This window comes from Pogoniulus pusillus, chromosome 5 (assembly GCF_015220805.1).
Source record: "Pogoniulus pusillus isolate bPogPus1 chromosome 5, bPogPus1.pri, whole genome shotgun sequence".
Classification (NCBI taxonomy): Eukaryota; Metazoa; Chordata; class Aves; order Piciformes; family Lybiidae; genus Pogoniulus; species Pogoniulus pusillus.
The window spans coordinates 47415711-47427121 of record NC_087268.1 but is presented as its reverse complement, the minus strand read 5'-3'; positions in this window follow the sequence as shown (position 1 = coordinate 47427121).

Sequence of the window (11411 nt, the reverse complement as noted above, 5' to 3'; positions counted from 1 at the left end):
GAAAGTTTTACTTTATATCACACAAAGGAACTTCCACAAGGAAAAAAATTCTTTACTTTGAGTGTGATGGAGCACTGGAACGGATTGCCCAGAGAATAATTTCTCTGGAGGTATTCAAAACCTGCCTGGCCATGTGTCTGTGCAGGCTGCTCTAGCAAACCTGCTTTAGATACCTATCTGCAGGGCCAGGGAGGTGATTCTCCCCCTCTGCTCTGCTCTGCTGAGACCCCACCTGGAGTACTGCATCCAGTTCTGGAGCCCCCATTACAAGAGGGATGTGGAGATGCTGGAGAGTGTCCAGAGCAGGGCCAGGAGGATGCTCAGAGGGCTGCAGCAGCTCTGCTGTGAGCACAGACTGAAAGAGTTTGGGCTGTGCAGGCTGGAGAAGAGGAGGCTCCCAGGTGACCTTCTTGTGGCCTTCCAGGATCTGAAGTGGCCTCCAAAAAAGATGTGGAGGGACTTTTTAGGGTGTCAGGGAGTGCCAGGACAGGGGGGAATGGAGCAAAGCTGGAGGTGGGTAGGTTCAGCCTGTCCATGAGGAGGAAGTTGTTGAGCAGGAGAGTGGTGAGAGGCTGGACTGGGTTGCCCAGGGAGGTGGTTGAGGCCCCATGGCTGGAAGTGTTTAAGGCCAGGCTGGCTGAGTCTGTGTGCAGCCTGCTCTAGGGTAGGGTGTCCCTGGGCATGGCAGGGAGGATTTGAACTAGATGATCCTTGTGGTCCCTTCCAACCCTGACAGATTCTGTAATTCTGGACTAAATGATCCCCAGAAATCTCTTCCAACTGCTGCCATCCTGTGATTCTGTGAAGCCAAATTGTCTCTACACACACTTACTGTGCCTACTGAGTTAAAAGGCTGTGTGCTGTTACTGGACCTGCCAGGTGTTGTTCGTGATGCTGGGTGCAGGCAATTATCAATCTGCCTGAAGAAAAGATATGGGCTGCATCTTTGAGCATCATGTTGGAATTCTTGTAAGGTAAAGGAGAAAACTTTCAGGAGGGGAAGGACTAATCAACTCTTGGGTGTTTGGGGTGCCTCTCTGTGGCAGTTGGAGCTGGATTCTGGCTCAGACACAGGGGAGAGGTGAACACTCTAGGGATAGGCCACAGAATGGCAGCAATGGGTAAGCTAATATCATTCCATTGGAGCACCAAGAGAGCTGTGTCTGGAAGCACAGCTTGGACCTGCTGCCCCTTGCTGCTTCTGCTGCTTCAGCTGTGCCAGCTGCTATCTTCCCCCGCTGCTGTTTTGGCTGCTGCTGCTTTGCTGCTTCCTCTCCACTTGAACCCTTCTCCATCTTCCTTAAGTTATTGTATTTCTCCAGTAGTTTCTTTCTCCTCTTACTGTTATATTTAAACTGTAAGAAACACAATTTAATCTTTCCCTGACTGTCCAAAAAAAAAAAAAAAAAAAAATATCCATGTTGTGGTGAGTTTATTCTACTGGGGGAGGGCTCCACCCTAACCTGGGACACACTCTAGTTTGGGTTAGTCTTGTGTTCATTACAGCTGAGAAAACAAACAGAACCCCCCCAGCACGACAAAATACTTTACCATCAGTTGTCCATCATAGGTGAGCTGACACAGTGGAGTGCCATGCAAAGGTGAAGCGTGTCTACACTAATTATCTTTGGTTCATGTCATCATTTTTTCTTACTGCTGCAACATTTATTTGCTTATTTATTTGTGTCACAAGCCCCACGCACCCCCAGCATTAAAGCACCAGGATGATCTATCATGATTTTTAGATTTCCAGGTGATCCATGACATTTGAAAGAGCTCTGTAAGGAAAAGCCAGGGAGCAGGGAGGGATTAATAGCGCTTTTGCCAAGTGATTAATTTTGCAGGCCTGGAAACCTGGCATTTTGCATTCTGTCAAGATCAGAGCCATTTTTTAAGCTGTTTAAGTTGTGGTTATTTTCTCACATCTGTTTCCTTGAAAACTAATTGTAGATCTGAAGTTGCCAGCTTTAAATAATTCATAAAAAAACATAAATCCAGAGGAAAGTGGCAAAGGTACAGAGGAAGCCAATGAAGTACAAAGGAAAGGGTCAAGGCAGCTGGAGTTATCTGAGCGCTCCTCCTTACTCCTCAAGTACTTAATTAGGCTTGCCTGCCTGCTTGGCCTTGGGTTGATTTTTTCTTTCAAGAGAGCTGTTGACCTGATGGTGTTTTAAAACACACTCAGCTGTAGCTTCAAAATGGTTACTGAAAACATTTGTAAATGCTACTGTTTTGGCAATCGGGGGAGGTGGGGGGGGGGGGGGGAAATGCAGCCCAGCTTGGGAAACTCATACATTTATAATTTGTTATTTCATGCTACTCAATAGCCTCTTAGCTCCACCAATTACACAGATTAGCAAGACAACAGCGTTTAAATGCAGGCAACAAACTGCCCAGAAGATCTGTATCTATGACAAAGATGAGCTTCCACAAGTTTTGGAGGGTCTCCCGACCAGGCAATTAATTGAACTAATTCACCCAAGCCTTTACAGAGTTTATAGCTTCTGGAATTATTGCTGAGCTTACAGAAGCGTTTCAAAGATGCCATCCTCCAAACTTCCAGATCAACTATCTTACGGCAGGACGAGATCCCTTGTTTTAAAATGCCTCTTTGTGCTGATCTGTCATTTTTTCCCCCTAATATATAGACTATTTTTGCAGAACTAATTAGTAATTTACGCCCTGGAGAAAATTCTGTCCGTTGGTTTGCTCTCTTCTTAGAAAAAGAAAGATCTTTTTTTGCACTTTTATTCACAGGATGAAACTCATATTCTGTGAAGACACTAAAAGGAAGAATTAAAGGGGGAGGGGGGGAACCCCAACAACACAAAAGCCAACCAGAAATCCAATGCAAACTGAACAGAGCTGTAGCTACAGCTGTTTGGAGAGAGGAAAGGGTTTTCTCTTTCTCTTGTTTGCTAGTCCAAGGCTTTCCCACTAAGAGCCGCTCAAATGAGCACTCCTGTGATTATTAACGCTGCTCTCCTCTTAATAATTTGGCCGTGGCTTTTCCCCTCTCCCCCTCAGCATGCTACCGAGCAGACTTCTGCTTTATATTTTGTTGTTGAAAGGGAGGCTGTCAGGGTTGACGTTCTGAAATATCCATCTGGCTCCTTAAATGCTATCATGTCTCTTTTGTTTTCCCAAGTCTCCGATGAGAAGATGTTTGTCACTTAATTGCTGCTGAGGATCACAGATGATGGTTTATAGGTTTAGGCAAATTGCAGGCAGCACTTTGTTAACAAACGGTAGAGCACAATGGTACTTCATAATTATCCTATAGAGCTCAATTGGCCCTTAACGGCACCTGCATGTACAGCATCAGGGAGCCTTGTTTCAACACAAAAGCTCCTTCTTGTTAATTAACCTGTGTGCACTTGTTACAAATGAAACCTATTTGTTTCCACTTAATATATTTGCAGCTAGTTTAAATATTCATTTATTATTATGCTTGTTAAGTGAGGAGTGGAGAGAGAATAGTTTGGATCACTTTCATTAGTATGCATTGAGTTTAAAAGAGGTAGCAAATAGACCAATATGTCAAGAGTGTTCCTTTGTGCTTTCCTTCTTCCTGCTCCGTAGGCCCCCAAATTAGGCTAACAAAGATGTATATCTATGGCTGATTGAAATCATACAGAAGGAAGAAGTATAGGAGCCTCTGCAAAAATCAACAATTTCTCTGAGAGGGGCTTTGTAGCAAGTGACAAATGCAATTCATTCCGGGTGAGAAATGCCTTTTTATTGCATATTTAAAACGAACATGCAAAAAGCTGTGAAATCAAATCGAACCCGGTGGGTTTAAATGCTATGCCTGTGCTCGTGCTGCTCCAGCACAGGAGCCTTTGAATCTTTAACCAAAGATTTTCGTTCTGCATTGTCTCTCTGAGCAAATCAACCTTTGCTCTTTAACTGATAGAAATCAGAGTAAAACTGATAAAACTGATGGTGTATTTATTGGATACCACAAGCACATATAAAGGGCCATTAATTCAGCTGCACAAAGGCGTTAATGAACAAGCATTTTTGTTGCCACCTTGCATTTTAGTAGAGAAGATTTATTTTTTTATTGATGGCAGGAGAACAAAATCTCTCTCTAACATTGGTTCTTAATGTTCCTTTTTTTTTTTTTTTTGGGTAGCTTTGTGGCCTGAATATTTTCAGAGTTCCTTTTTTAACACGAGTAGCCTTACAAATAGTACAGATCATGGAGGAGTTGGAGCTGAGCAATGAGAAAAGCTGCTCAAGTGTTCTACTGCTTTGCTTTGCTTGGCTCTTGGAAGATAGTTCTAAAGTATATAAAATCATAGAACCAGAGATCAGATCAAGCTCAGAGAATGTGCCCCTTCAACACTTTGGTATTAGCAAGCAAACTTACTGTAGATTGATGGAGGGAGGGGAAGCAAAGTTTAGGCTGCAGATGCATTCTTGTAACAGCACACTGAAAGCTGTCAAAAATACACCTACATGTTGAGGTAAGATGCATTCTAACAGCTACTAATCAATTGCTGTGATTCTTCTACTTTAAAATTGGCCCAATAATGCATTTGAGAATAGGTCAATACTGCCTCCCATGTAGAGTAATAGGTCTAATTTGTTCCAATTTATCATGATCATATATTCTCACCATTTTGTTTAAAATTTCAAGTTGCCAAGGGGAATTAATAACACAGAATGAATTGTGAGTTGCTTGTATAATACATGCTTAGAAGACATATTGGTCAATATGGCTCAATAACACAAAAGTTGAATGGGGGAAGAAAGACTGTGCAGTTAATTTGTGGTTGTGTGTGTGGTTGTGGTTGTGTGTAGTCAGTATATATATATATATATATATATATATATACACGTTTTTCTTTTTTTAAGAAGAGAATTTGGTGGTTATGTGGCCTGCCAGGCTGAGGGAGTTACAAGGTAGAGTTCAAAGAGTGGTCATCAATGGTGCTAGCTCCAGCTGCAGAGCTGTAATCAGTGGAGTCCCCCAGGGATCAGTGCTGGGTCCAGTTCAGGACCCAGTCATCAATGGTGCTAAGTCCAGCTGCAGAGCTGTAACCAGTGGAGTCACCCAGGGATCAGTGCTGGATCAGTGCTGGGTCCTGTTCAACATCTTCATCAATGCCATTGATGAGGGCACAGACAGACAGAGTCTGCTCAGCAGGTTTGCTGATGACACCAGGCTGGGAGGCTTGGCTGATACAGCTGAAGGCTCTGAGGCCATCCAGAGAGACCTGAGCAGACCGAGAGCTGGGCACAGAGGAACCAGATGAGGTTCAACATGGACAAGTGCAGAGTCCTGCACCTGGGGAGGGATAATAAACTGCAGCAGTACAGGCTGGGAGGTGACTGCTGGAGAGCAGCCCTGTGGAGAGGGACCTGGGGGTGCTGGTGGCTAACAAGTTACCCATGGCACAGCAATGTGCCCTTGTGGCCAAGAAGGCCAATGGGATCCTGGGGTGTATTAGGAGGAGTGTGTCCAGCAGATCAAGGGAGGTTCTCCTTCCCCTCTGCTCTGCTCTGCTGAGACCTCATCTTGAATACTGTGATCAGTTTTGGGCTCCCCAGTTGAAGAGGGACAGGGATCTGCTGGAGAGGGTCCAGCAGAGGGCTAGGAGGATGATGAGGGGAATGGAGGGCACTGCCTGGTGAGGAGAGGCTGAGGGACCTGGGGCTGCTTTGTCTGAAGAAGAGAAGACTGAGAGGGGATTTGATAAATGTTTATAAGTATCTGAGGTCTGGGGGTCAGGAGTGGGGGACAGGCTCTGCTCACTGCTCCCTGGGATAGAGACAAGGAGCAATGGGTGTAAGCTGCAGCACAGGAGGGTCCACCTCAACACAAGGGGGAACTTCTTTACCATAAGGGTCCCAGAGCACTGGCACAGGCTCCTCAGAGGTGTCGTGGAGTCTCCTTCCCTGGAGTCTTCCAAGGCCTGTCTGGATGTGTTCCTCTGTGCTCTGTGCTAGATTGTGTGGTCCTGCTCTGGCAGGGGGGTTGGACTCAGTGATCTCCTTGGGTCCCTTCCAACCCCTGGCATCCTGTGAGCTGTGATCCTGTGAGAGTGGTATAAACATTCTGTAGCCACAGGATAAGTGTGATGGATTTTGTAGCAGAGGAAGCTTGAGCATGCCATCCTTATGAAAGAGCTTGCTCTCTCCATAGTGACAATAGTTTAAAGGGTTGTATGTTACTGTTCTCTTTCTTTAAGCACTGTGCCATTGTTGAGGCTTCCAATATGCAATCACAGAAATAGTCCCTGTGATGTATTTGTATCTTCCAGGCTATCAGTAACACTAAGTCAGCAGCCACCTTTGGTTATTACTGATTGGCAGTGGATTTCAATAGTTGTTTAGAACTGAAAATGCGTCTCAGGTCAATGAACATTCACAACCCTAATGAACTCTCATTACAGTATCTTTCATCTTCCAGGGCCCCACACTGCTGCAAGACTCCAGGATAAGTTCTTCAGTTATTTACAAAGCAGGTGGGATACTGAGCTGTTATTTGTGCCACTTCTCTTTTGATACTCTCATGCCTCCTGGCGATTTGCAGTTACAAAAGCATGGCAAAGCTCTCTGCACTCAGCACATGTGGCATCTGCTTCTCTCAGGTCCACAACAGAGTGAAAAAGAGTACAACTTACAACAGTCATAGAATCAAGCAGATTGGAAGAGACCTCCAAGCTCATCCAGTCCAACCTAGCACCCAGTTCTGGCCATCAACCAGACCATGGCACTAAGTGCCTCAGCCAGGCTTGTCTTGAACATCTCCAGGCATAGTGACTCCACCACCTCCCTGGGCAGCCCATTCCAATGCCAATCACTTTCTCTGGCAAGAACTTCCTCATAACATCCAGCCCAGACCTGCCCTGGCACAGCTTGAGACTGTCCCCCCTTGTTCTGGCACTGTTTGCCTGGCAGAAGAGCACAACCCCACCTGGCTACAACCTGAACTATGGCTACCCCTATTATAGTGAGCTGTATATTAGGCCCTTTCCATCTCTCTGGAATGCATCCTGCCAGTGAGAGGTTTTGCAGCCCCTCTTTAGATATACTTGCACAGTCTCTAGACTAGATGGCCCAGCTACAGCCCTCTGCTTTCCATCTGTGACAAAGAAGCAAATACAGCTGTATTTGGCACCTGCAAGGCTGCTTCTTGGAAACAGAGCATTATTTATTCATGGCAGAGTACATGGCACTCTGAGAAGGGAGAGAAAACAGAAGGCCTATTTCTGAATCCTGCTTATTTCTGTGAGTTTTGTTCACTTTCCTCCTCCCCCCCTGCGAGTGGACAGCCCTCTGCTAGTCTGGGTTGTACAGGCAGTTGCTGCTTCCCCTGCTTTCACTGACTCCCTGCAACATGTTCCTGTACCTGAATACACCCCACACCACCCTTTAGCCAGGGATTTATTTCTCTCCTAAACAGTTTACTTTTCCATTTCTCTGAGGCTTTGGTCAGGGAAAATACACCTGTGAACCTGGCAGGGTGAAGGCAGGTGACTGTCTTGACTGTCTCACACTTGCTAGCTCCCTGCCACTTGGTAGTTCTCTGGAGATAGCTCATCTCTCCTGTTGTTTTGTTTCCAGCTTGGGTGTTGTGTTTTTTTTTCACTAGCAGCTCCTTTGATTTAATTCTCTGTAGTCAGGTGAAATAATATCAAGCTAGAAGATGTAGGTACAGACTGCACCCAGAGAAAATGATACTGCTACCTTCCTCATTAGCCTCAGAGGAGTTTATGACTCAGAAGACAAAAGAAGTGGGAAGTGCTTGGAGTGAAGACTGTGTTCCAGAAGGAGGTTGTGAGGCAGGATTCTTGTTAAGGCAGGGACCTGCTATCCCCCACATAGTTCATTCCTATGTATGCCACTCCAGACAGGGCAGGTGGGTCTTGTTTTTCATCTGCCCCTCACTTCACCTTCTGTACTCTGTACCCTTTCTCAGATGTCTATACCAAGCTACTCTCTACAGTCACAAGTACTGCTTTGCTCACTCTGATTTCTTGGTTTCACATCTTCTCCATGTGAAGCTGCTGCCACCATGGTCACTGCTATAACCAGAGACAACACCTATTTGGGCACCTGTTGTGCCACAGCCAACCCCACCACGTCCACAGTGCCATTGGTGTGCTTCCTCAGTCCTTCCTTCCACATTAGGAAAGGTCTATACTGCACTGCATATTTTAAGCAGCTCCTGGCATCTCTCCTGTAAAGGCTACCCAGCTGCTACTCACCAAAGCAGAGGCTTATGAGAAGTGGTGATGCTGTGGTCGTGTGAGCCTTTGGGAGGCTGGGAAAGTGCTAAGATTCTGCATATATTGTTGTACAACAACTTTAGACTCCTCTTCTGCTGCACGAATCAGGTGCATGGTGCAGCCACTGAGCTGTGCACTCGTTGGCCTGGACAGCAGGAAGTGCATTTCATCTTCCTGCATCATGGAACGGGGAAAAGTGCCTCTTCTTTTCCTTCTGACTAGCCAATGGATGCACACACAATCCTATTAGTGAGATTTACTTCTCTTTCTGCTCCAGATGGACCACTGAGAGAGGTACTTGAGTGCTGTGTCCAGTTCTGGGCTCCTCAATTCAAGAGAGATGTTGAGGTGCTGGAAGGTGTCCAGAGAAGGGCAGCAAGGCTGGGAAGGAGCCTGGAGCACAGCCCTGTGAGGAGAGGCTGAGGGAGCTGGGGGTGTGCAGCCTGCAGCAGAGGAGGCTCAGGGCAGAGCTCATTGCTGGCTACAACTCCCTGAAGGGAGGCAGTAGCCAGGTGGGGTTGGGCTCTTCTGGCAGGCAAGCAGCAACAGAAGAAAGGGACACAGCCTCAAGCTGTGCTAGGGGAGGTCTACGCTGGATGTTATGAGGAAGTTCCTGGCAGAGAGAGTGATTGGCACTGGAATGGGCTGCCCAGGGAGGTGATGGAGTCGCTGTCCCTGGAGGTGTTCAAGCAAAGCCTGGATGAGCACTTAGTGCCATGGTCTGGTTGCTTGGGCAGGGCTGGGTGCTAGGTTGGACTGGCTGATCTTGGAGCTCTTCCAACATGCTTGATTCTATGATTCTACTTTTTTCCCTGCCCTACTCAGGCATAGGTCTCGGTTCCTAACGTCTGTGTTTATTGCACTGTGTGAGGCTGCCCGTGTTAACACAACACATACAGAACAAAAGGCATCCTTCCACACCTCCCACAACACGGAAATAATTTTGGTGCTGTGAAACTCAGAAATACAAAAGCTTGAGGTGAAATCCAGAGCTGTGCTCTGGATTTAAACCCCTCCCAGAGTAACTGAGTGACTTTAGATTAAATTTGTATTGACAGTGTGAAAACATTGCCTTGGCTGAGCAATCCGAAATGTGTAGAAGAAGAATATATGTCAGCAGCTCAGAGAAGAGCAAACATCAGCATGAATACAGACTCTAAAACCACCTATCCAGATTCAGACCACTGCATTACATCCTTTTCAAAAAGCAGTCTTCCTTGCAAAAAGTCTTCAATGTGCAGTTCCCCTTTTCAGTGAATGGAAAACGTACTTTAAAGGAGGCTTGAATTTAATTCCCCTTCCGTTGGCAGAGGTTCAAACTTACCATTCCCATCTCTCAAGGGACACCCTAATCAATGAGCAACCATCTGTTCAGGGGGAGGGGGGAGAGTTTGCTCCACTTCCCTCACTGGTGTCCTCCCACTACACAGGAAGAAGATGTCATGACTAATTGGGCTCAGTAGTTAAATCACTCACCTGAGAATGGAGGAGATTCTGATTCCTACTGCTGGTTCAAAGGTTGCTTCTGTAAGTGAAACAGAACCTCCTGCTTCTGCAAGTAAAGGTGGTAAAATGCACTCCATACAAATAAGTTATGACATACTTATGTACATTAATAGCTTTAAGCACAGTGAACTCTGGGTGGATATCTACAGATAAGTATTAAGGTCTGTATATATACATACATGGAATGGGCTGCCCAGGGATGTGATGGAGTTACCATCCCTGGAGGTGTTTAAGAGGAGGCTGGATGAGGCACTTAGTGCCATGGGTTAGTTATTTAGAAGGTATTAGGTGCTAGGTTAGACTGGATGATCCTAGAGGTCTTTTCCAACCTGGTTAATTCTGGGATTCTGAGTTTGTTAAGTGGCTAATAGTAGAGGTTGACAGAAGAATTGACAGAAGGGCAGGAGACAGCCACACTTCCATCAGTGGGCCCCTGAGACCTGCACAAGTGCCGTTTGCAGAGCAGAGCACAAATTAACCAATGGCTATAAGATGATCTAGGGGCTGGTGAATAATGAAGGCAAACTTCCCATGTAGATGCAAAGCAGGCACTAAATGAGTTGGTTTTCTGTTTGACAACAGGGCCCTTATGTCACTCCTGAATTCAGTCTGACTATCAGATAATATTCTTGGACTAGCCTAGATAGTAACAAGCTAAATAAAACGACTGCTATTTATTTTGTGCCCATAGCTGTGACTTCCACTTTCATTTCCATACTGTGGCACACCAGTACATTCTTTTGAAGCAGGCTATGGTGCAGACATGCAGCTGGCTGTCCCAGAAGAAGCACTGATGGCTGCCCAAAGAGAGGCAGTGGTTAGGAATGTGCTGGTAGCCGTAAGTGCGGAACGAGCAGCGGTTCGTTCCAAGAGCAAACACAATCGACATGTTAACAAATCATTTGTGCTATCTGCAGCCATCCAGGCTCTGTTACGAATGGCTGAATTTAAACTGAAGGATAAATTCAAGCAGCAACCTTTTTCTTGCCTGCAAGATTTATACACAGCAAACTGGACTGTGTTTTGTCGGGTTAAGTGTTTAATGGAATTGAATGAAAGCCTCTTTATTTTTTGCGGGTGCTTGTGCAGTTTCTCTCTTTCACCACCACACAGATACTCTCTCTGCAGAGGCCTTGCATCATTATGTAAGACATTTGCAAATATGTATGATGTGTTTGCCTGTGGGAAAACCCTCCCTCCTAATGTATTCCTGAAAGATGAATTAACAGTGCTTTAGGTATGATAAAGAGATTCATAGTATAGTCTATTATAATGCTGATATTAAAAAGCCAAGCTCATCATTTAATAAGAAAAATGTTAATCTTTCCCAATCATGGCAATATGTTTTACTTCAGAGAATGTCTTCCTTCCACTACTGTCTTCTTATTAGATATAATTTTAATTTATCATTTATATTAGGCTCTTATCTAGATAATAGTCAGGACCACTGTTGTGCTGACGTTGTACAAAGACAGCACCCCCCACTGAAAGATCTTTGTGTCTATTTTCTTTCTTCTTGTAAATATCCTTCTTTCCCTATTATTCCTCCTTTCTCCATAGTACAGACCTTAAACATAGAAGTGTGGCCAGCAGGGCCAGGGAGGTGATTCTTCCCCTCTGCTGTGCTCTGCTGAGACCCCACCTGGAGTACTGCATCCAGCT